We start from the raw sequence: 22,421 nt of genomic DNA, 5'->3' as shown, positions 1-22,421 counted from the left end.
CTCCAACACTTCCCCCTCTTTTTTCAAAAATGGACCAAGTCCATAAGATCTGGATTGCGGAGGTCCGACAGAGCCTCTGTCTTAGGCTATACAGGGGGACTCCCACGCACGGCAGGTGCCATGTTGAGCCGGTCTCAACGACCTCTGCATGCTGTTGTCTCCTGCGTGGGCCCTGTACTATTCCCGTCATTGAGTACTCTCTAGCAAGACCGTGGGGACGTTTGGGCTTTAGGACACTGAATCTGAGTCCTTGATGGGGCTCCTGGCCGGCCTCCTCGGAATCTACTCTGTGATAATGAATGGAGACGTGTCGTGGTAAGGCCGAATCAATCTGATTTTTGATAAACCGAGTCAACCGCTGAAAGGCCCAGGGACCAAAGGTAATGAGAAGGAGAAGAAAAATAATCAGGGGTCCAGGAGGGTGGGGATCAGGGTAGAAAGCCAAGGGGATTCTTTAAAGCTTTTGTATAGAAGAGCAAACCCTGCTCCTAAGAGCAAGAGCCACATCTTACTGCAGCCCCATAAAGGCTAATAAAGGAAAAATCCACAAGATTACAATTCCCATACAATTTCATTTCACAAGATCATGGTCTGGGTACAGAGTGATCACAGACGGGTAATTTGCGTCAACAGGTACATTTTTCCTGAAACCTCAAAGGGGGGGGTATCAAGGTGGGTGTGGAGTTTACACAAAGGTCACAGTGGTCCTTTCTGGAACACCTGCAACTATCCCAGTCACAGTTGAGCACATCTCTTAACAGAAATCTTTTTACATTGTTATATGGTTGCAGGGGAGATTGAACAATGGCTAAGTCAGGTTGCTCTTGGAACTAGATTTTTAGTTTCTCATTTCCTGGTGCTTAAAGTTTTCTCTTTTCCTGAGGCTTGGGGGTGTAAGCCTGAAGGGCTAGGGTTTTTCATTCCCCCATTTTCTTTTTGGCAAATTTTAACCTTAAAATTATGGTATTACATTTAGTAACTCGTGGCCTATTTTAGTAACTCACGGCCTGTAATGGCCATGAATAGTTCATGTATAATTAGCCATCTGGTCTCTATGCCAAGGAGTTTTCTTTTGACCCAGCATTTTAGCCTTTTCTGAACAAAGAAAATGGGACGATGTATTCTCTTCTGGAACTGCTTCAAGCTGGCATTGGGTCGTCGTTATTAGGGCCCCTCCCCCAAAAGGCTGAAAAGCTGGTCAAAGACTGGGCAGGGGGCATTTGTCAGTAGCATGTAGCTGCCTGACCCCATAGGGACAGAGAAGAATCATGTTAGCTGGGCTGGTCCTCGTTAGCCTTTAGCACGTCCAGAGTCCACAGTCATCTGGAGCAGTGGAGTCAGCAACTGAAACTTGGAGGTGTCTGCCAGCCAAGTAGAAATCTGTTGAGAAAGATTTGAACTAGGAACAGAGGTTAAAATTTATGAATTTATTTGGAACCCTTAGGTTTATACCCTTAATAATAGGAAAAGCACTAATTCCAAGACCATGAGAGAGGAAAAATACCATCTTTAGGAATACTTATCTGGGTTCTTTCGACCTCTGTGGAGTGGGTCTATGTTTTTATGACTCTTTTGATCCTTTGAGGCCTTTTTGCAGAATTACATAAAAGTTTTAGATACATTAGCATTACCAATCTGTACTGAAATCCATATTGTAGACAAAGCAGATAATGGGTATCTGTAAAACAGCAAAAGTAGACTTATACCTTTGAGTCCCAACAAGAACTACAGATTTGGGCATTTTTCTTCTGTCCAGAAAGCCAGGTGTAAGTTGGACAGAGATTTTAAGCCTGGTGAAAAGCACTTTTAGGTTTACATTTAGACATATTTAGATGATATCTAAAACAAATGACTGAACAGTAAGTGGTCATTGCTCTATCAGCTCATCAGAACTCCTAAATGTTAAGCTCTGAACCATAGAACAGGAGAGTAATCTGAAACATATCTTATTTTAGACTCATATCCGAACCTTTATGATTTATTTTAATTTTTACATCTTAGAACATTTTTTTAAAAGTGAGCTAAAAGGCTAGCTATGGCCTTGCAGAAAGATCTGGTTGTCTGATGCTGCCATGCTGACAAAATTAGAGCTAGCCTAGTCATCAGCACTGTCAGAGATCTGAGAAGGATAAACTATATCTGAGTGCAGACCAAGAAGCTTCCAATCCTATAAATTACAGTGATCAACCCCTTACCCAGGTTTCTATAGTGTTGGAGGTACCAGTCAGAACAACATCAATCTTCTACCACCATCAAGCCCATAAGGAAGAGTACCTTTTCTGTGGAATAGGGACACGGAAGACTGACAGTGTCCTACTACTTGTCCACAGTCTGGGCTGGGTCCTGGAGGCAGGCGTTGCATTGGGGCATCTTGCCCTGTGGTCAGTGTCGTTCGCAATTCAGGTGGCATCTTTTTGTCATTCCATATCTTCTTTGGAGACCTTGGGAGTCATGGCTAGGAGCTGGTCAGCTAGGAGTCTCTGTTTCCAATAGTAAGTTTTTAATCAAATAATTTAAATGTCATATTCATCAGATCATTGACAGGTTTGAGGACCATTATCTATTAAATGTATCTGAGCCAAACAAATCTAGGCCTAATCTTGAAAATTTCTCTAAGTTTGGTAATAATGACCAGGCTAATTTGTTCTCCTATAGATATATTAGTTAAATATACCTCTCAGTTTGTTTTTATTTAAATAGAACCGTTTATGCTTTAAACTAGTATCTGGATAGCCAGATGACTAGTATTAACTTGTATTCCTTAACACAGAAGGACATTCATGCAAACTCAGACATTCAAAACCAAACATATATGTGGCCACATTTTCATTCATACCTGTAGAATAGACAGACATTTTTTAAAACTATGACCCTTTGGAGTCTCCATGTAACAGCAGAATAGCAAGAGAAAGAAATCTGAAATATGTTTACTTAAACTTTAAAGTTAGACCTTAAAGTTTCATTATATTTTTTTCAAACCCTCATGACATGCTTAAGCCTTTAAATTTTTATATCTTAAACTGCTTCCTTAAGTCAAAAAATCATTTATTTAAACTTTTATCCTAACCAACAATAATTTGAAACCAATTTTCTTAAATGATGGCAAGTATTTGTAACGCATTGAATTCAAATGACCAAAACCCATGTAAATTTTTATTTTTCCTGTGGAAACAAAAGTATGATTTTCCTAGTATCTTGAACTGGGAAATTAACATTTCTTTTTCAAGCAATATCAGTGTTATACCCAGATCATGTCCCCAAAGAAGCCACTGGAGACCTCAGGTACAGAATGCAAAAGCAAGGTTTATACAAATGAAGTTTACAAGCCTCGGCAGGGGGGCTCGTTCCAAACTTCTCACACACAGCAGGGAGGTTGGAAGGAGCACACGCCTTTCTTTGTGAGGCTAATACAGACCACATAATTCATCTCCCACTCCCCGTGTCCCTCTTTAGGTTCATATCAGTAGTTTTTCATGTTATCTTTATTTTTCATTTGTTTAGCAACCGTGTTTAGGAGTTTTATAAGCTGTCTCCCGGGTTTGGGGAGTTTGGGGAGTTTGGGATGTTCTATGACCACTTAGTCTCTGTCAGATGGTCATATATCCTAACTCTGTGTTTTCTTAAGTTCCTGTAGTTGATAAAGCCACCTGGAAAAAGGCGTCTAAGTTCTTATCTACATTTAAGAATCCTGGTTTTAGCTTCTCTTTGTCTGTAGGGGATGAAGTTGGGGGGGGGTGTTACTGAGGTTTCACAATCAGGACAGAGAAGGGTTAACAAGAGAAATTCCTGGCTGGCAGAAGAGACTTTGAAGTTATCACAGTAAAGGAAGGGAGGGGGAGCAGTGGTCATAAAGTATCTCCTTGGCTGCCAGTGTTCCTGAAAAAAAGTTTTTGTTAACTCCTCTGACTAAAGTCAGATTCTCTGTTCAGTGTTCACACAGTTTTGTCAGTTGCAGGCAGCCATTGTCCTGTCCAGAGCAGGACATGAGAATCTTAGCCCGCCTGTACCGAGAGCACGCACCCAGCACGCACCCCCACCCTCGTGAGAGCAGCCAGCTGCCTGCAGTCCTGATAGCAAGAGAGCTAGGGAGGGAGGGAGGTGGCCCTCGCTGTGCCTCTCTCTCCTCCCCCCAGGAAAATAAGGGAGATGAGTAGCAGAAACAGATGACATTTACACAGACAATCCAGCACATCAGCACTGAGATGATGATGGCCTCACTCACAGCAAGCAAGCCCCTTGATTGTGGCTCGCACATCCTTCTGGTGGGCTAGGCAAAGGTCTAGTGAAGAAGAAGGGGACTGTCCCATAGCGTCCGTCACAGTCAAGTCAACAATGAGAACAGTTAACACACTACACACAAGACCAAGGGCACACGAAAGAAAAACTTTGCCCCAACGAGATAACCAACAAAGCTCCAAGAACAATGACAGCCTGATGTGCTCTGTGGAGAGTGACCCTCTAGGCTCAATCACACCAAAAACAATCCAGATCAAACAGACATCAGGGGGCTTTCACATCCCTGTCAGTCAGACATGTACCTTATTTCTTGAAAGAGAAACAGAGAGTAAAGCAACAATGACCACAATAAAACATACAAAAAACCCCACAAAATGTCTCTAACAATTTCCCGGGACAAAATACAAAGTGGCACTTCCTCCCACCATGGGGAAAGGTACCCAAAGATGCTCCTCTCCTAAGCACTCCCAGGAGGAGACTCCTAAAATCAAATGGTCACCTCTGAGGTGGCCCCAAATGGCTTTGGACTAGGGGGTCCCTTGCCCAAATCAGGGAATGAGACATCTCTCTTTCCCTCCCAGGATCACTGTCCGGACACGTCTGTCCCAGTGAGAGCCTGCAAAGTACAAATCAGTCGACCAGCACAAAACTTAACGAGACAAGACAGAGACAGAGACAAGACAGAGAGCGCTCTTACCGGTAGATGTCAATAAACCTCTAGACCCTTGAGGGTCACGGTGGGGTCTTTTGGTCTTTTGTTCAATGTGATTTGTGACAACCTCACTCTTACCGTCTTCTGGGATGGACACATCGTTTAATAGGTCTTCAGCAAGTGCCAGAAGATGTGACACCCTACTATCCTTTTCTGAATCCTTTAAAACATCTCTGATTACTCCATAGAAATTAAAGAATGCATCGGGGACATACTCTCCATCCTTAAGCAAGTTATTGATATCCTTTCCAACTTTATTCCACGTCAAAGGGTGGATGCCCGGGCCATTAATAACCAGCCAGGGACATTTTTCTTCCACGAAACAGAAAAACTTAGTTAAATCTTTTTTTCTTTCTTTGTTTTTGACTCTTATTCCCCTCTCCCTGATTTCTTCATTTCCTTAATGAAGAGAGCCTCTTTAGAGAGTGCTTTACCCATTGATTGATGAACGGCACTTACATCAAGGCTGCCCGCGGCGCACGAGTGATGCTGTTGGGGCACCTCTACCCTAGTGAGTCTGGCCAGACCACGTTTCCTCTTTGCCGTCAAGTAGTGAGGCGCCGTGCCTCGAGCCCCACGTTCGGGCGCCACTTGACCCGTCCAGCAGGCCAGGTTATTCGAGGGTCTCGAGCAGGGACCACCTGTGAATCAATGGGGGGTGAGAGGGAAAGGAGACCAAGCGCGTGAAGAAAGACAAAGTCAGTCTGAGTTGCGTCAAGGTCTCATTTATTGACTGGGTGTTAGAGCTTATAAACAGGGTTTCAGGTAGGGAGGGGGAGCAGGAGTGAGGAGAGGACAAAGCAAATTCCGAAGGAGGGTCAGCAGGAGGGCGCTGCTGCTGCAGCTAGCTGATTTAAAGAGGTTTATTTAATCCTACATTCCTAGGTTAGACTAAAAGCCTCTTATTTACACGAGGCTTGATAAATCGTGGCAGGTAACACAAGGTTCAAGACACAGCTGTCCAGAGTCGGTCTCCAACAGTCCAATACACTGTGCTTGCTGGGAAGAGACGTGAATGCCATTTGTACTGAGTATGGCCAGAATAGCACAACAGTGGTGTACTTACCCTGAAATAACACTTGGTGCTAGAACTTGAAACTGAATGTGATTCAACTCTGTTTAGGAAGTTTAATTAAACAATAGTTTGCCATACAAGAAAAACACTCTGCTTTTGTGAAAAGGGCATTCTTGCACTCTACTGTGTTTCCTAAAGGGCCAGTACAGTGAGGTAGCTCAAAACAAAAGAATTGTGCTTCCTACACAAACGGGGCATATCTAGTTCAACTCAGTATTGGAAACTAAGTAAAACAGGAGCTTCTCTTCAGTGTAATACACTGCACTTGCTGCGAACAGACAGGAAATCTATCTGCACTGTGTATGGCCAGAATAGCACAACAGTGGAGTACTTACACTGAATTACCACTTACTGCTAGCACTTGAAACTGATTGTGATTCAACTCCGTTTAGGAAGTTTAATTGAAACCTAGTTTGCCATACAAGAAAAACACTCTACTTTTGAGAAAAGGGCATTCGTGCACTCTGCTGTGTTTCCTATACGGCCAGTACAGTGAGCTAGCTCAAAACAAAAAAACTGTGATTCCTACACAAACGGGACAATCTAGTTCAACTCAGTATTGGAAACTATGTAAAACAGGAGCTTCAATTCAGTCCAACACTGTACTGGCTGGGAACAGGCACAAATGCTATTTGCACTGTGTATGGCCAGAATAGCACAAGAGTGCTGTTCTTAGCCTGAATGAACACTTGCTGCTAGAACTTGAAACTGAATGTGATTCAACTCCGTTTAGGAAGCATAATTGAACCCTAGATTGCCATACAAGAAAAACACTCTGCGTTTGAGAAAGGGCATTCTTGCACTCTACTGTGTTTCCCATAGGGCCAGTACAGTGAGCTAGTTCAAAACAATAGAACTGTGCTTCCTACACAAACGGGGCATATCTAGTTCAACTCAGTGTTGGAAACTAAGTAAAACAGGAACTTCTCTTCAGTCCAATACACTTACTTGCTGGGAACAGACATGAATGCTATTTGCACTATGTATGGCCACAATAGCACAACACTGGTGTACTTACCCTGAATTAACACTTGCTGCTAGTACTTGAAACTGAATGTGATTCAACTCTGTTTAGGAAGTTTAATTGAACCCTAGTTTGCCATACAAGAAAAATATTCTGCTTTTAGAAAAGGGCATTCTTGCACTCTACTGTGTCCTTTATGGCCAGTACAGTGAGCTGGCTCAAAACAAATGAACTGTGCTTCCTCCACAAAGGGGGCATATCTAGTTCAACTCATTATTGGAAACTAAGTAATACAGGATCTCCTCTTCAGTCCAATACAGTGTATTTTCTGGGAACAGACGGGAATGTAATTTGCACTGTGTATGGCCAGAATAGCACGAGAGTGGTGTTCTTACCCTAAAATAACACTTGCTGTTGTAACTTCAAACGAATGTGATTCAATTCCCTTAGGAAATTTAATTGAATCCTAGGTTGCCATACAAGAAAAACACTCTGCTTTTGAGAAAAGGGCATTTTTGCACTCTAATCTGTTTCCAATAGGGACAGTACAGTGAGCTAGCTCAAAGCAAAAGAACAGTGCTTCGTCGCCAAACGGGGCATATCTAGTTCAACTCAGTATTGGAAACTATGCAAAACAGGAGCTTCTCTTCAGTCCCATACACTCTTCTTGCTGGGAACAGACGTGAATGTAATTTGCACTTTGTATGGCCAGAATATCACAAGAGTGGTGTTCTTACCCTGAATGAACACTTGCTGCTAGAACTTGAAACTGAACGTGATTCAACTCCGTTTAGGAAGTTTAATTGAACCCTAGTGTGCCATGCAAGAAAAACACTCTGCTTTTGAGAAACGGGCATTCTTGCACTCTACTGTGTTTCCTATAGGGCCAGTACAGTGAGCTAGCTAGGAACAAAAGAACTGTGCTTCCTACACAAACGGGGAATATCTAGTTAAACTCAGTATTGGAAACTGAGTAAAACAGGAGCTCCTCTAAAGTCCAATACACTGTACTGGCTGGAAACAGACATGAATGCTATTTGCACTGTGTATGGCCAGAATAGCGAAGAGTTCTGTTCTTAGCCTGAATAAACACTTGCTGCTAGAACTTGAAACTGAACGTGATTCAACTCCGTTTAGGAAGTTTAATTGAACCCCAGTGTGCCATGCAAGAAAAACACTCTGCTATTGAGAAACGGGCATTCTTGCACTCTACTGTGTTTCCTATAGGGCCAGTACAGTGAGCTAGCTAGGAACAAAAGAATTGTGCATCCTACACAAACGGGGCATATCTAGTTCAACTCAGTATTGGAAACTGAGTAAAACAGGAGCTTCTCTTCAATCAAATACATTGTATTGCTGGGAACAGACGCGAAAGCTATTTGCACTGTGATTGGCCAGAATAGCACAAGAGTGGTGTACTTACCCTGAATTAACACTTGCTGCTAGAATTTGAAAGTGAATGTGATTCAACTCCGTTTAGGAAGTTTAATTGAACCCTAGTTTGCCATACAAAGAAAACACTCTGCTTTTCAGAAAAGGGTCTCTTACATCTACTGTGTTTCCTATAGGGCCAGTACAGTGAGCTAGCTCAAAACAATAGAACTGTGCTTCCTACACAAACGGGGCATATCTAGTTCAACTCAGTGTTGGAAACTAAGTAAAACAGGAACTTCTCTTCAGTCCAATACACTTACTTGCTGGGAACAGACGTGAATGCTATTTGCACTATGTATGGCCAAAATAGCACAACACTGGTGTACTTACACTGAATTAACACTTGCTGCTAGTACTTGAAACTGAATGTGATTCAACTCTGTTTAGGAAGTTTAATTGAACCCTAGTTTGCCATACAAGAAAAACACTCTGCTTTTGAGAAAAGGGCATTTTTGCACTCTAATCTGTTTCCAATAGGGACAGTACAGTGAGCTAGCTCAAAGCAAAAGAACAGTGCTTTGTCGCCAAAAGGGGCATATCTAGTTCAACTCAGTATTGGAAACTACGCAAAACAGGAGCTTCTCTTCAGTCCCATACACTCTTCTTGCTGGGAACAGACGTGAATGTAATTTGCACTTTGTATGGCCAGAATATCACAAGAGTGGTGTTCTTACCCTGAATGAACACTTGCTGCTAGAACTTGAAACTGAACGTGATTCAACTCCGTTTAGGAAGTTTAATTGAACCCTAGTGTGCCATGCAAGAAAAGAACTCTGCTTTTGAGAAACGGGCATTCTTGCACTCTACTGTGTTTCCTACAGGGCCAGTACAGTGACCTAGCTAGGAACAAAAGAACTGTGCTTCCTACACAAAAGGGGAATATCTAGTTCAACTCAGTATTGGAAACTGAGTAAAACAGGAGCTTCTCTTCAGTCTAATACACTGTACTGGCTGGGAACAGACGCGAATGCTATTTGCACTGTGTATGGCCAGAATAGCACAAGAGTGCTGTTCTTAGCCTGAATGAACACTTACTGCTAGAACTTGAAACTGAACATGATTCAACTGCGTTTAGGAAGTTTAATTGAACCCTAGTGTGCTGTGCAAGAAAAACACTCTGCTTTTGAGAAACGGGCATTCTTGCACTCTACTGTGTTTCCTACAGGGCCAGTACAGTGAGCTAGCTAGGAACAAAAGAACTGTGCTTCCTACACAAACGGGGCGTATCTAGGTCAACTCAGTATTGGAAACTGAGTAAAACAGGAGCTTCTCTTCAGTCCAATACACTGTACTGGCTGGGAACAGACGCGAATGCTATTTGCACTGTGTATGGCCAGAATAGCAAAGAGTGCTGTTCTTAGCCTGAATGAACACTTGCTGCTAGAACTTGAAACTGAACGTGATTCAACTCAGTTTAGGAAGTTTAATTGAATCCCAGTGTGCCATGAAAGAAAAACACTCTGCTATTGAGAAACGGGCATTCTTGCACTCTACTGTTTTCCCTATAGGGCCAGTACAATGAGCTAGCTAGGAACAAAAGAATTGTGTTTCCTACACAAACGGGGCATATCTAGTTCAACTCAGTATTGGAAACTGAGTAAAACAAGAGCTTCTCTTCAGTCCAATACACTGTACTGGCTGGGAACAGACGGGAATGCTATTAGCACTGTTTATGGACAGAATAGCACAAGAGTGCTGTTCTTAGCCTGAATGAACACTTGCTCCTAGAACTTGAAACTGAACGATATTCAACTCCGTTTAGGAAGTTTAATTGAACCCTAGTGTGCCATGCAAGAAAAACACTCTGCTTTTGAGAAACAGGCATTCTTGCACTCTACTGTGTTTCCTATACGGCCAGTACAGTGAGCTAGCTCAGAACAAAACAACTGTGCTTCCTACACAAACGGGACATATCTAGTTCAACTCAGTATTGGAAACTGAGTAAAACAGGAGCTTCTCTTCAGTCCAATACACTGTACTGGCTGGGAACAGACGCGAATGCTATTTGCTCTGTGTATGGCCAGAATAGTGAAGAGTGGTGTTCTTAGCCAGAATGAACACTTGCTGCTAGAACTTGAAACTGAACGTGATTCAACTCCGTTTAGGAAGTTTATTTGAACCCTAGTGTGCCATGCAGGAAAAACACTCTGCTTTTGAGAAACGGGCATTCTTGCACTCTACTGTGTTTCCTCTAGGGCCAGTACAGTGAGCTAGCTAGGAACAAAAGAACTGTGCTTCCTACACAAAAGGGGAATATCTAGTTCAACTCAGTATTGGAAACTGAGTAAAACAGGAGCTTCTCTTCAGTCTAATACACTGTACTGGCTGGGAACAGGCGCGAATGCTATTTGCACTGTGTATGGCCAGAATAGCGAAGAGTGCTGTTCTTAGCCTGAATGAACACTTACTGCTAGAACTTGAAACTGAACGTGATTCAACTCCGTTTAGGAAGTTTAATTGAACCCTAGTGTGCCATGCAAGAAAAACACTCTGCTTTTGAGAAACGGTCATTCTTGCACTCTACTGTGTTTCCAATAGGGCCAGTACAGTGAGCTAACTAGGAACAAAAGAACTGTGCTTCCTACACAAACGGGGCGTATCTACGTCAACTCAGTATTGGAAACTGAGTTATACAGGAGCTTCTGTTCAGTCCAATACACTGTACTGGCTGGGAACAGACGCGAATGCTATTTGCACTGTGTATGGCCAGAATAGCGAAGAGTGCTGTTCTTAGCCTGAATGAACACTTGCTGCTAGAACTTGAAACTGAACGTGATTCAACTCCGGTTAGGAAGTTTAATTGAACCCTAGTGTGCCATGCAAGAAAAACACTCTGCTTTTGACAAACGGGCATTCTTGCACTCTACTGTGTTTCCTATAGGGCCAGTACAGTGAGCTAGCTCAGAACAAAAGAACTGTGCTTCCTACACAAACGGGGCATATCTAGGTCAACTCAGTATTGGAAACTGAGTAAAACAGGAGCTTCTCTTCAGTCCAATACACTGTACTGGCTGGGAACAGACGCGAATGCTATTTGCACTGTGTATGGACAGGTTAGCACAAGAGTGCTGTTCTTAGCCTGAATGAACACTTGCTGCTAGAACTTGAATCTCAACGTGATTCAACTCCGTTTAGGAAGTTTAATTGAACCCTAGTGTGCCGTGCAAGAAAAACACTCTGCTTTTGAGAAACGGGCATTCTTGCATTCTACTGTGTTTCCTATACGGCCAGTACAGTGAGCTAGCTCAGAACAAAACAACTGTGCTTCCTACACAAACGGGACATATCTAGTTCAACTCAGTATTGGAAACTGAGTAAAACAGGAGCTTCTCTTCAGTCCAATACACTGTACTGGCTGGGAACAGACGCGAATGCTATTTGCACTGTGTATGGCCAGAATAGTGAAGAGTGGTGTTCTTAGCCAGAATGAACACTTGCTGCTAGAACTTGAAACTGAACGTGATTCAACTCCGTTTAGAAAGTTTATTTGAACCCTAGTGTGCCATGCAAGAAAAACACTCTGCTTTTGAGAAACGGGCATTCTTGCACTCTACTGTGTTTCCTACAGGCCCAGTACAGTGAGCTAGCTAGGAACAAAATAACTGTGCTTCCTACACAAAAGGGGAATATCTAGTTCAACTCAGTATTGGAAACTGAGTAAAACAGGAGCTTCTCTTCAGTCTAATACACTGTACTGGCTGGGAACAGGCGCGAATGCTATTTGCACTGTGTATGGCCAGAATAGCACAAGAGTGCTGTTCTTAGCCTGAATGAACCCTTACTGCTAGAACTTGAAACTGAACATGATTCAACTGCGTTTAGGAAGTTTAATTGAACCCTAGTGTGCCATGCAAGAAAAACACTCTGCTTTTGAGAAACGGGCATTCTTGCACTCTACTGTGTTTCCTACAGGGCCAGTACAGTGAGCTGGCTAGGAACAAAAGAACTGTGCTTCCTACACAAACGGGGCATATCTAGGTCAACTCAGTATTGGAAACTGAGTAAAAGAGGAGCTTCTCTTCAGTCCAATACACTGTACTGGCTGGGTACAGACGCGAATGCTATTAGCACTGTGTATGGACAGAATAGCAGAAGAGTGCTGTTCTTAGTCTGAATGAACACTTGCTCCTAGAACTTGAAACTGAACGTGATTCAACTCCGTTTAGGAAGTTTAATTACTCTAGTGTGCCATGCAAGATAAACACTCTGCTTTTGAGAAACGGGCATTCTTGCACTCTACTGTGTTTCCTACAGGCCCAGTACAGTGAGCTAGCTAGGAACAAAAGAACTGTGCTTCCTACACAAAAGGGGAATATCTACTTCAACTCAGTATTGGAAACTGAGTAAAACAGGAGCTTCTCTTCAGTCTAATACACTGTACTGGCTGGGAACAGGCGCGAATGCTATTTGCACTGTGTATGGCCAGAATAGCACAAGAGTGCTGTTCTTAGCCTGAATGAACCCTTACTGCTAGAACTTGAAACTGAACATGATTCAACTGCGTTTAGGAAGTTAAATTGAACCCTAGTGTGCCATGCAAGAAAAACACTCTGCTTTTGAGAAACGGGCATTCTTGCACTCTACTGTGTTTCCTACAGGGCCAGTACAGTGAGCTGGCTAGGAACAAAAGAACTGTGCTTCCTACACAAACGGGGCATATCTAGGTCAACTCAGTATTGGAAACTGAGTAAAAGAGGAGCTTCTCTTCAGTCCAATACACTGTACTGGCTGGGTACAGACGCGAATGCTATTAGCACTGTGTATGGACAGAATAGCAAAAGAGTGCTGTTCTTAGTCTGAATGAACACTTGCTCCTAGAACTTGAAACTGAACGTGATTCAACTCCGTTTAGGAAGTTTAATTACCCTAGTGTGCCATGCACGATAAACACTCTGCTTTTGAGAAACGGGCATTCTTGCACTCTACTGTGTTTCCTATAGGGCCAGTACAGTGAGCTAGCTCAGAACAAAACAACTGTGCTTCCTACACAAACGGGACATATCTAGTTCAACTCAGTATTGGAAACTGAGTAAAACAGGAGCTTCTCTTCAGTCCAATACACTGTACTGGCTGGGAACAGACGCGAATGCTATTTGCACTGTGTATGGACAGGTTAGCACAAGAGTGCTATTCTTAGCCTGAATGAACACTTGCTGCTAGAACTTGAATCTCAACGTGATTCAACTGCGTTTAGGAAGTTTAATTGAACCCTAGTGTGCCGTGCAAGAAAAACACTCTGCTTTTGAGAAACGGGCATTCTTGCACTCTACTGTGTTTCCTATATGGCCAGTACAGTGAGCTAGCTAGGAACAAATGAACTGTGCTGCCTACACAAACGGGGCATATCTAGTTCAACTCAGTATTGGAAACTGAGTAAAACAGGAGCTTCTCTTCAGTCCAATACACTGTACTGGCTGGGAACAGACGAGAATGCTATTTGCACTGTGTATGGCCAGAATAGCACAAGAGTGTTGTTCTTAGCCTGAGTGAACACTTGCTGCTAGAACTTGAAACTGAACGTGATTCAACTCCGTTTAGGAAGTTTAATTGAACCCTAGTGTGCCATGCAAGAAAAACACTCTGCTTTTGAGAAACGGTCATTCTTGCACTCTACTGTGTTTTCTATAGGGCTACTACAGTGAGCTAGCTCAGAACAAAACAACTGTGCCTTCTACACAAACGGGGCATATCTAGTTCAACTCAGTATTGGAAACTGAGTAAAACAGGAGCTTCTCTTCAGTCCAATACACTGTACTGGCTCGGAACAGACGCGAATGCTATTTGCACTGTGTATGGCCAGAATAGCGAAGAGTGCTGTTCTTAGCCTGAATGAACACTTGCTGCTAGAACTTGGAACTGAACGTGATTCAACTCCGTTTAGGAAGATTAATTGAACCCTAGTGTGCCATGCAAGAAAAACACTCTGCTTTTGAGAAACGGGCATTCTTGCACTCTACTGTGTTTCCTCTAGGGCCAGTACAGTGAGCTAGCTAGGACAAAAGAATTGTGCTTCCTACACAAACGGGGCATATCTAGTTCAACTCAGTATTGGAAACTGAGTAAAACAGGAGCTTCTCTTCAGTCCAATACACTGTACTGGCTGGGAACAGACGCGAATGCTATTAGCACTGTGTATGGACAGGTTAGCACAAGAGTGCTTTTCTTAGCCTGAATGAACACTTGCATCTAGAACTTAAAACTGAACGTGATTCAACTCCGTTTAGGAAGTTTAATTGAACCCTAGTGTGCCATGCATGAAAAACACTCTGCTTTTAAGAAACGGGCATCCTTGCACTCTACTGTGTTTCCTATAGGGCCAGTACAGTGAGCTAGCTCAGAACAAAACAACTGTGCCTCCTACACAAACGGCGCATATCTAGTTCAACTCAGTATTGGAAACTGAGTAAAACAGGAGCTTCTCTTCAGTCCAATACACTGTACTGGCTGGGAACAGACGCGAATGCTATTTGCACTGTGTATGGCCAGAATAGCGAAGAGTGCTGTTCTTAGCCTGAATGAACACTTGCTGCTAGAACTTGAAACTGAACGTGATTCAACTCCGTTTTGGAAGTTGAATTGAACCCTAGTGTGCTGTGCAAGAAAAACACTCTGCTTTTGAGAAACGGGCATTCTTGCACTCTACTGTGTTTCCTCTAGGGCCAGTACAGTGAGCTAGCTCAGAACAAAACAACTGTGCTTCCTACACAAACGGGGCATATCTAGTTCAACTCAGTATTGGAAACTGAGTAAACCAGGAGCTTCTCTTCAGTCCAATACACTGTACTGGCTGGGAACAGACGCGAATGCTATTTGCACTGTGTATGGCCAGAATAGCACAAGAGTGCTGTTCTTAGCCTGAATGAACACTTGCTGCTAGAACTTGAAACTGAACGTGATTCAACTCCGTTTAGGAAGATTAATTGAACCCTAGTGTGCCATGCAAGAAAAACACTCTGCTTTTGAGAAACGGGCATTCTTGCACTCTACTGTGTTTCTATAGGGCCAGTACAGTGAGCTAGCTAGGAACAAAAGAACTGTGCTTCCTACACAAACGGGGCATATCTAGGTCAACTCAGTATTGGAAACTGAGTAAAACAGGAGCTTCTCTTCAGTCCAATACACTGTACTGGCTGGGAACAGACGCGAATGCTATTAGCACTGTGTATGGACAGAATAGCACAAGAGTGCTGTTCTTAGCCTGAATGAACACTTGCTGCTAGAACTTGAAACTGAACGTGATTCAACTCTGTTTAGGAAGTTTAATTGAACCCTAGTGTGCCATGCAAGAAAAACACTCTGCTTTTGAGAAACGGGCATTCTTGCACTCTCCTGTGTTTCCTATAGGGCCGGTACAGTGAGCTAGCTCAGAACAAAACAACTGTGCCTCCTACACAAACGGGGCATATCTAGTTCAACTCAGTATTGGAAACTGAGTAAAACAGGAGCTTCTCTTCAGTCCAATACACTGTACTGGCTGGGAACAAACGCGAATGCTATTTGCACTGTGTATGGCCAGAATAGCGAAGAGTGCTGTTCTTAGCCTGAATGAACACTTGCTGCTAGAACTTGAAACTGAACGTGATTCAACTCCGTTTAGGAAGATTAATTGAACCCTAGTGTGCCATGCAAGAAAAACACTCTGCTTTTGAGAAACGGGCATTCTTGCACTCTACTGTGTTTCCTCTATGGCCAGTACAGTGAGCTAGCTAGGAACAAAAGAATTGTGCTTCCTACACAAACAGGGCATATCTAGTTCAACTCAGTATTGGAAACTGAGTAAAACAGGAGCTTCTCTTCAGTCCAATACACTGTACTGGCTGGGAACAGACGCGAATGCTATTAGCACTGTGTATGGACAGGTTAGCACAAGAGTGCTGTTCTTAGCCTGAATGAACACTTGCATCTAGAACTTGAAACTAAACGTGATTCAACTCCGTTTAGGAAGTTTAATTGAACCCTAGTGTTCCATGCAAGAAAAACACTCTGCTTTTGAGAAACGGGCATCCTTGCACTCTACTGTGTTTCCTATAGGGCCAGTACAGTGAGCTAGCTCAGAACAAAACAACTGTGCCTCCTACACAAACGGGGCATATCTAGTTCAACTCAGTATTGGAAACTGAGTAAAACAGGAGCTTCTCTTCAGTCCAATACACTGTACTGGCTCGGAACAGACGCGAATGCTATTTGCACTGTGTATGGCCAGAATAGCGAAGAGTGCTGTTCTTAGCCTGAATGAACACTTGCTGCTAGAACTTGGAACTGAACGTGATTCAACTCCGTTTAGGAAGATTAATTGAACCCTAGTGTGCCATGCAAGAAAAACACTCTGCTTTTGAGAAACGGGCATTCTTGCACTCTACTGTGTTTCCTCTAGGGCCAGTACAGTGAGCTAGCTAGGACAAAAGAATTGTGCTTCCTACACAAACGGGGCATATCTAGTTCAACTCAGTATTGGAAACTGAGTAAAACAGGAGCTTCTCTTCAGTCCAATACACTGTACTGGCTGGGAACAGACGCGAATGCTATTAGCACTGTGTATGGACAGGTTAGCACAAGAGTGCTTTTCTTAGCCTGAATGAACACTTGCATCTAGAACTTAAAACTGAACGTGATTCAACTCCGTTTAGGAAGTTTAATTGAACCCTAGTGTGCCATGCAAGAAAAACACTCTGCTTTTAAGAAACGGGCATCCTTGCACTCTACTGTGTTTCCTATAGGGCCAGTACAGTGAGCTAGCTCAGAACAAAACAACTGTGCCTCCTACACAAACGGCGCATATCTAGTTCAACTCAGTATTGGAAACTGAGTAAAACAGGAGCTTCTCTTCAGTCCAATACACTGTACTGGCTGGGAACAGACGCGAATGCTATTTGCACTGTGTATGGCCAGAATAGCGAAGAGTGCTGTTCTTAGCCTGAATGAACACTTGCTGCTAGAACTTGAAACTGAACGTGATTCAACTCCGTTTTGGAAGTTGAATTGAACCCTAGTGTGCTGTGCAAGAAAAACACTCTGCTTTTGAGAAACGGGCATTCTTGCACTCTACTGTGTTTCCTCTAGGGCCAGTACAGTGAGCTAGCTCAGAACAAAACAACTGTGCTTCCTACACAAACGGGGCATATCTAGTTCAACTCAGTATTGGAAACTGAGTAAACCAGGAGCTTCTCTTCAGTCCAATACACTGTACTGGCTGGGAACAGACGCGAATGCTATTTGCACTGTGTATGGCCAGAATAGCACAAGAGTGCTGTTCTTAGCCTGAATGAACACTTGCTGCTAGAACTTGAAACTGAACGTGATTCAACTCCGTTTAGGAAGATTAATTGAACCCTAGTGTGCCATGCAAGAAAAACACTCTGCTTTTGAGAAACGGGCATTCTTGCACTCTACTGTGTTTCTATAGGGCCAGTACAGTGAGCTAGCTAGGAACAAAAGAACTGTGCTTCCTACACAAACGGGGCATATCTAGGTCAACTCAGTATTGGAAACTGAGTAAAACAGGAGCTTCTCTTCAGTCCAATACACTGTACTGGCTGGGAACAGACGCGAATGCTATTAGCACTGTGTATGGACAGAATAGCACAAGAGTGCTGTTCTTAGCCTGAATGAACACTTGCTGCTAGAACTTGAAACTGAACGTGATTCAACTCCGTTTAGGAAGTTTAATTGAACCCTAGTGTGCCATGCAAGAAAAACACTCTGCTTTTGAGAAACGGGCATTCTTGCACTCTCCTGTGTTTCCTATAGGGCCGGTACAGTGAGCTAGCTCAGAACAAAACAACTGTGCCTCCTACACAAACGGGGCATATCTAGTTCAACTCAGTATTGGAAACTGAGTAAAACAGGAGCTTCTCTTCAGTCCAATACACTGTACTGGCTGGGAACAAACGCGAATGCTATTTGCACTGTGTATGGCCAGAATAGCGAAGACTGCTGTTCTTAGCCTGAATGAACACTTGCTGCTAGAACTTGAAACTGAACGTGATTCAACTCCGTTTAGGAAGATTAATTGAACCCTAGTGTGCCATGCAAGAAAAACACTCTGCTTTTGAGAAACGGGCATTCTTGCACTCTACTGTGTTTCCTCTATGGCCAGTACAGTGAGCTAGCTAGGAACAAAAGAATTGTGCTTCCTACACAAACAGGGCATATCTAGTTCAACTCAGTATTGGAAACTGAGTAAAACAGGAGCTTCTCTTCAGTCCAATACACTGTACTGGCTGGGAACAGACGCGAATGCTATTAGCACTGTGTATGGACAGGTTAGCACAAGAGTGCTGTTCTTAGCCTGAATGAACACTTGCATCTAGAACTTGAAACTAAACGTGATTCAACTCCGTTTAGGAAGTTTAATTGAACCCTAGTGTTCCATGCAAGAAAAACACTCTGCTTTTGAGAAACGGGCATCCTTGCACTCTACTGTGTTTCCTATAGGGCCAGTACAGTGAGCTAGCTCAGAACAAAACAACTGTGCCTCCTACACAAACGGCGCATATCTAGTTCAACTCAGTATTGGAAACTGAGTAAAACAGGAGCTTCTCTTCAGTCCAATACACTGTACTGGCTGGGAACAGACGCGAATGCTATTTGCACTGTGTATGGCCAGAATAGCGAAGAGTGCTGTTCTTAGCCTGAATGAACACTTGCTGCTAGAACTTGAAACTGAACGTGATTCAACTCCGTTTAGGAAGTTTAATTGAACCCTAGTGTGCCATGCAAGAAAAACACTCTGCTTTTGAGAAACGGGCATTCTTGCACTCTACTGTGTTTCCTCTAGTGCCAGTACAGTGAGCTAGCTAGGAACAAAAGAACTGTGCTTCCTACACAAACGGGGCATATCTAGGTCAACTCAGTATTGGAAACTGAGTTAAACAAGAGCTTCTCTTCAGTCCAATACACTGTACTGGCTGGGAACAGACGCGAATGCTATTTGCACTGTGTATGGCCAGAATAGCGAAGAGTGCTGTTCTTAGCCTGAATGAACACTTGCTGCTAGAACTTGAAACTGAACGTGATTCAACTCCGTTTAGGAAGTTTGATTGAACCCTAGTGTGCCATGCAAGAAAAACACTCTGCTTTTGAGAAACGGGCATTCTTGCACTCTACTGTGTTTCCTATAGGGCCAATACAGTGAGCTAGCTCAGAACAAAACAACTGTGCTTCCTACACAAACGGGGCATATCTAGTTCAACTCAGTATTGGAAACTGAGTAAAACAGGAGCTTCTCTTCAGTCCAATACACTGTACTGGCTGGGAACAGACGCGAATGCTATTAGCACTGTGTATGGACAGGTTAGCACAAGAGTGCTGTTCTTAGCCTGAATGAACACTTGCATCTAGAACTTGAAACTAAACGTGATTCAACTCCGTTTAGGAAGTTTAATTGAACCCTAGTGTTCCATGCAAGAAAAACACTCTGCTTTTGAGAAACGGGCATCCTTGCACTCTACTGTGTTTCCTATAGGGCCAGTACAGTGAGCTAGCTCAGAACAAAACAACTGTGCCTCCTACACAAACGGCGCATATCTAGTTCAACTCAGTATTGGAAACTGAGTAAAACAGGAGCTTCTCTTCAGTCCAATACACTGTACTGGCTGGGAACAGACGCGAATGCTATTTGCACTGTGTATGGCCAGAATAGCGAAAAGTGCTGTTCTTAGCCTGAATGAACACTTGCTGCTAGAACTTGAAACTGAACGTGATTCAACTCCGTTTAGGAAGTTTAATTGAACCCTAGTGTGCCATGCAAGAAAAACACTCTGCTTTTGAGAAACGGACATTCTTGCACTCTACTGTGTTTCCTCTAGTGCCAGTACAGTGAGCTAGCTAGGAACAAAAGAACTGTGCTTCCTACACAAACGGGGCATATCTAGGTCAACTCAGTATTGGAAACTGAGTTAAACAAGAGCTTCTCTTCAGTCCAATACACTGTACTGGCTGGGAGCAGACGCGAATGCTATTTGCACTGTGTATGGCCAGAATAGCGAAGAGTGCTGTTCTTAGCCTGAATGAACACTTGCTGCTAGAACTTGAAACTGAACGTGATTCAACTCCGTTTAGGAAGTTTGATTGAACCCTAGTGTGCCATGCAAGAAAAACACTCTGCTTTTGAGAAACGGGCATTCTTGCACTCTACTGTGTTTCCTATAGGGCCAATACGGTGAGCTAGCTCAGAACAAAACAACTGTGCTTCCTACACAAACGGGGCATATCTAGTTCAACTCAGTATTGGAAACAGAGTAAAACAGGAGCTTCTCTTCAGTCCAATACACTGTACTAGCTGGGAACAGACGAGAATGCTATTTGCACTGTGTATGGCCAGAATAGCGAAAAGAGTGCTGTTCTTAGCCTGAATGAACACTTGCTGCTAGAACTTGAAACTGAACGTGATTCAACTACGTTTAGGAAGTTTAATTGAACCCTAGTGTGCCATGCAAGAAAAACACTCTGCTTTTGAGAAACGGGCATTCTTGCACTCTACTGTGTTTTCTATAGGGCCAGTACAGTGAGCTAGCTCAGAACAAAACAACTGTGCTTCCTACACAAACGGGGCATATCTAGGTCAACTCAGTATTGGAAACTGAGTAAAACAGGAGCTTCTCTTCAGTCCAATACACTGTACTGGCTGGGAACAGACGCGAATGCTATTTGCACTGTGTATGGCCAGAATAGCGAAGAGTGCTGTTCTTAGCCTGAATGAACACTTGCTGCTAGAACTTGAAACTGAACGTGATTCAACTCCGTTTAGGAAGTTTAATTGAACCCTAGTGTGCCATGCAAGAAAATCACTCTGCTTTTGAGAAACGGGCATACTTGCACTCTAATGTGTTTCCTCTAGGGCCACTACAGTGAGCTAGCTAGGAACAAAAGAATTGTGCTTCCTACACAAACGGGGCATATCTAGTTCAACTCAGTATTGGAAACTGAGTAAAACAGGAGCTTCTCTTTAGTCCAATACACTGTACTGGCTGGGAACAGAAGCGAATGCTATTAGCACTGTGTATGTACAGGTTAGCACAAGAGTGCTGTTCTTAGCCTGAATGAACACTTGCATCTAGAACTTGAAACTAAACGTGATTCAACTCCGTTTAGGAAGTTTAATTGAACCCTAGTGTGCAATGCAAGAAAAACACTCTGCTTTTGAGAAACGGGCATCCTTGTACTCTACTGTGTTTCCTATAGGGCCAGTACAATGAGCTAGCTCAGAACAAAACAACTTTGCCTCCTACACAAACGGCACATATCTAGTTCAACTCAGTATTGGAAACTGAGTAAAACAGGAGCTTCTCTTCAGTCCAATACACTGTACTGGCTGGGAACAGACGCGAATGCTATTTGCACTGTGTATGGCCAGAATAGCGAAGAGTGCTGTTCTTAGCCTGAATGAACACTTGCTGCTAGAACTTGAAACTGAACGTGATTCAACTCCGTTTTGGAAGTTTAATTGAACCCTAGTGTGCTGTGCAAGAAAAACACTCTGCTTTTGAGAAACGGGCATTCTTGCACTCTACTGTGTTTCCTCTAGGGCCAGTACAGTGAGCTAGCTCAGAACAAAACAACTGTGCTTCCTACACAAACGGGGCACATCTAGTTCAACTCAGTATTGGAAACTGAGTAAAACAGGAGCTTCTCTTCAGTCCAATACACTGTACTGGCTGGGAACAGACGCGAATGCTATTTGCACTGTGTATGGACAGGTTAGCACAAGAGTGCTGTTCTTAGCCTGAATGAACACTTGCTGCTAGAACTTGAATCTCAACGTGATTCAACTGCGTTTAGGAAGTTTAATTGAACCCTAGTGTGCCGTGCAAGAAAAACACTCTGCTTTTGAGAAACGGGCATTCTTGCACTCTACTGTGTTTCCTCTAGTGCCAGTAGAGTGAGCTAGCTAGCAACAAAAGAATTGTGCTTCCTACACAAACGGGGCATATCTAGTTCAACTCAGTATTGGAAACTGAGTAAAACAGGAGCTTCTCTTCAGTCCAATACACTGTACTGGC

The sequence above is a fragment of the Peromyscus maniculatus genome, chromosome 18, assembly GCF_049852395.1.
Source record: "Peromyscus maniculatus bairdii isolate BWxNUB_F1_BW_parent chromosome 18, HU_Pman_BW_mat_3.1, whole genome shotgun sequence".
Taxonomy (NCBI): Eukaryota; Metazoa; Chordata; class Mammalia; order Rodentia; family Cricetidae; genus Peromyscus; species Peromyscus maniculatus.
Note: the sequence above shows the minus strand (reverse complement) of the source record.